This window comes from Patiria miniata, unplaced genomic scaffold (assembly GCF_015706575.1).
Source record: "Patiria miniata isolate m_02_andy unplaced genomic scaffold, ASM1570657v1 HiC_scaffold_3, whole genome shotgun sequence".
Lineage (NCBI taxonomy): Eukaryota > Metazoa > Echinodermata > Asteroidea > Valvatida > Asterinidae > Patiria > Patiria miniata.
In genome coordinates, this window is record NW_024037069.1 from 24,594,450 (window position 1) to 24,599,048 (window position 4,599).

Sequence of the window (4,599 nt, forward strand, 5' to 3'; positions counted from 1 at the left end):
GTACTCTGTGTCTCTAAACTACTAGTATTCATTTCAATAACATGGCCATCAATTTTGTTTGATGTTATGTAATGGCTATATCTAAATATCTACAGTAATGTGGCCTTTCTTCATCGTGTACCATACGTGTATATTTTCACCAAAGCTCGAGACCTATTAATGTTAAGTTGTTTGCAAAACCAAATGCATACACTTGTATGGTGCTACATGTATACAGCACTGTAGTAGGGTTTATGTACAAAATGTACGTGTGTAATCAACAAATCTGCCACAGAGTACATTACCATGGACATTTATTGCCCTTTTTTTTCACGAGCCATATTTTCTCCTGTTTCTTGGGAACTGTAATGAAGCTACTGAAGACCTTTTACTTAGCGGAGCCATCTTGAAAGGGTTTTGTGATTTGAATTCGGTAACAATAAATGCTCAAAAGGTCTCATCGTGCATATATCCATACAAAACAAAGCACGGTACTTTAAAGATGGCTGCCATGCAAAGGGTCTATGTAGGATATAAATATAGAACCTGACTCCAGAAATCCAGGGCTTGCCTGTTAATACATATCTAGTCCTCCTAGCTAATCTTCTATACCTCACAACCCTTCAAGTTTTGCAAAACCACTTTTGCCCATAGAGTTAGCACCCACACTTCAAGTTCCTTTGGGTAATCTTCTGTTGAGTATGGATAACCATGACACTTGAAATCCCTGCACAATTCTTTTGTGTGGTTAAGCTCAGGGCAAGCAGGCAGATTCAGTCACGCTTCACTGCTCTCCACAGTGCTGGTTTTTTGTGTGTGCAGTGACTGTCTGTTGGACCTCATATCCCTTCACCTTAAACTGACCTGCAGGGTTTTGAAGGGTTTTACATATTGCTGTGAATACTGACTTCCTACTAGGATGGTTAATGGTGGTGGGGGGGGGGGGGGGGGACAGATAGTCCTAATATTCTACTTTCCACAAGAAAGTGGATGATCAATGATCAGTTATTAAAGATGTGTACACTGAAATGTGAGCAATTTTATACAGTTTGATTCAGCCCACCACTCAAATACAAAACTTGCATTTCCAGAAGAAAAAAAACATTCCAGGTGGGCTAAAACTTATACATTACTATTGTTCAAATATCATGGTAAAAAAGTTTACTTGTAAGACCACTTACTACTGGAGTTGAATAGATGTCTAGATAAATTTCTAGCACTGGTTACTCTAGACAAGTGTACCTCAAGTGCTACTTGGAAAATGTTCACAGTAAACATGGATTAAGTTTTTGGTTTTCGGAGAAATCACTCTGGGATTTTGTCACAAAAATATAACTATTCGCCCATCGTCATCCACGTAACGTCATCACTACAAAAGCATTCCCATCCAGGATCTACATGTTTCTCAAAAACCAATTGTAAAGACTAGTTATAAATCTCTGTGACCACAATTTCAAAATATCGACCTTTGGAAAAGACTTTGGCGGAGACTATCTTAAAAATTACAGGAAAGTTTTTGTGCAGAAGATGAACAGATCCCAAAACTGTCAGAAAACAGTCATGAATATTAAGTAATCTTAAAAAAAACTAAATTTAAAAACTAAAATCTGGATAAACTAAACCATGCTGAGGATATATTAACTCAGTTTTTTTTTAAATTACAGTGAAAAGACTTGAAAATAATAATTTTTTTAATAAAAAAATGGTACGCTGTCAATTTCAAACATGTCAATTTCTACGTTTTTTTCCACTGTTACAAACCTGGTCCTGAGTTTTTCCAAAGTTCTCAATGAATGTTTGTACATGACATTAACTATGAACATGAATATAAAATATGAACATGTCAATAAAAGCCAGTAAAACGAATGCATTTTACATACATGTTTTTGCTTCATCACCCCACTATTCGTAATATTTACACTAGCTATTAAGAATTATTACTTCTTACACGTACCTTATTTTGTTTTTATAAAAAAAGGAAAAGAGAAGGGTAGTTACTACTAGTAATCTGCAAATATCAAAATGACACTTCCATCATCTTTTCAATAAAATAAAATATGTAATTTGCACATCTTCTTTCAAGAACTTTCATAAGTTACTCTACAAGTCAGTTATGCTTCGCGTAAATGCAAAAGGCAGAGTTATATCAACTTATATATGTACACTGAATATTATGGAAGCTCGTTGGAGATGTACTAATCAAATTATAATGCATATTTATGTTCTTTGTTATCATAAATGGTATTAAGCTCGCTATATTACTACCATTATCTAAGCTTGGATGATGTGGCCTTGGCCACATACCCGCCTGCATTAATTACTATACGCCATATTCATACAGTTACTATTGTGCAGAGCAGTTTTTGGCACATACACATTAATTAACACAGTAGACAGATTTTGTTTTTGGTAGAGGTTTTTGGAAGTTTAAGATTTTACAGTGGATGGAGTAAAAGCTTTTGCAGTGCATATCCCAGTTATAATTACAAACGTGGTAATTTGTGCACAGCCGCCTAAAGTTTATATAAACCTTTCTTTTGTCACAGCCATAGTTTGCAAACCATAGTGGTCGGCAAACTAGTGGCTTTTCAAGTTTTACAATCATACAGTTTTTTGTATTAATTTGTAATAAACATTACAACGGGCGTACATGTGCCATTTGCGGCAAAACAACTTCTCAACCACAGTTCAATGTCTGTTTACAAAAGAGAGGTCTGTGAAGTCTGTCTGAGAACACGTAGTTGGAGCACCATCTGCTAAGTGCATTGCATGCCCCATTTCACAAGATCTGCTACCTTTCAACTGCGTGTAAATCGAGAGCACACTCGCTGTGAATGCTGTCACATATGGAAAGATGCTGTCTGCAGAGCTAGGGTGCACTTGAATAATTTTCCCCCGCTAAACAGTGTCGCAAGACTGAGTGGGGCCCTTGACCAAAATGTGTGTGGGTTGAAAACGTACTGCACCTTACACCTTTGAAGTCTTTATCCCGTTTTACATGGTCCAGGAAAAAACAAGGCCCACATTGTCATTCTTAGGTGCACAAATGAATGTTTAAAATTAGGATGAGCAGTAACCTTAACTAAATGGGAATCAGTGAAAAATTCAGAGGTGTGGTGTGCGTTATATTCCCCCCTGACAGGTGTAGCCGTGAAAATACATCTGAAAACTGAAATAAAATTTCCTAATGAACCCAAATTCCCTTAATTTTTTTCATCTTTCATTTCAAGTGTTTCAGTTGCACAGAAATTGATTATGGTATTGAATAAACTGTAACTGAGCCTGGCCTGGAGACTAGTATCCGTGGTCAGCGCCTTGAACTCAGACTAATCATCATCTGCCCCTTGTATCAAGGCTAATCCTAGCCAGGCTTGTTTAGATTAGTCCAGTTTCAACAAGGTGAGCATGTCTGAAATGTGACAGTTCTTGTTATGTGATGTTATGAAGACATGACAATATTGCGGACTATGTAATGTGAGTAATTCACAAACGTTCACTAGCCAATATTCCACGTTTACCAAATTCTGTAGATTGTTGGACAAATTGTTTGATTCAAAGTTGGACAGACACTTAAAGGTAATATGCAACATTTGAAAACATCAACAACAACAAAAACTACCAAATTATTATTTAAAAAAAAGCTTACTTGACTGTAAGTGAATAATAGTCTCAAGCATCCTGTGAAATCATGGTACCTAGTGTGCTGTCATTTTTCAAAAAAAGTGGAATTTTTGTATCAATTTCCAACGATGGTCAGCCGACAATGGTTGGGAAAAAACTGATTTTTTTCAAATACTGCCCTCAATTTACCAAAATTAGTGAGACACATTTTGTTTGTAATCGGTTACACATCCGTGAACGGGTGCAAACCAGCTAGTCTGGTTCCCTGACCTGACAATTCCCTGATGTCTACAAATTGCTCCATTTCGTCTTAAGCAGGGTCAGTGAACCAGACTACAAGAACAGCATTTTGTTCTTGGTTTTTCCAACATCCATTAACAAAACAAAACGTTTAAACAGGTCAGTGTGACAATATTTGCTATAAAATGCTAACCCCCAAAATCCATCCATTTCCGAAAATTACAGAAAAAACAAATGTTGTATATTGCCTTTAAATAGGACAGTGGTACACCCATTCATGCAGCTTCAGAAAGAGTTGTGAAATAAGATCTAAGATCTGAGAAAAAGGTTTCAAAGGTAATCAAAAATAATTTCAGTTAACTTAAAAAAAAAATTAAAAAAATTGAAAACTTTACTTAATTGATATAATTTATTATTCAAAATTCTGTGAAAAATCTGATTTGGAAGCTTGAGTTCAGTACCAATTTATAATTAAGTGACATTCCAGAAAATAACCGATTTTTTTCCCTCAAAAACCTGCCTTCACGAAAAGTATGTTGAGCCTACATTTATAATGGTTATCCCACTTGTCTTAGTCTATACACTATACTTTTTATTTTTTTTAAATATTTTTTACGCTTTTTCCATTGCTACTAGATTGTACATGTTTTATGCATGTATTGCAATTGTGCCGGATTCACCTTCATAAATTTCATCAATGTTCCCCATTATATTTTTATATCATATATGAGTACAGAAGGAACACCCAGTTGCAACAAG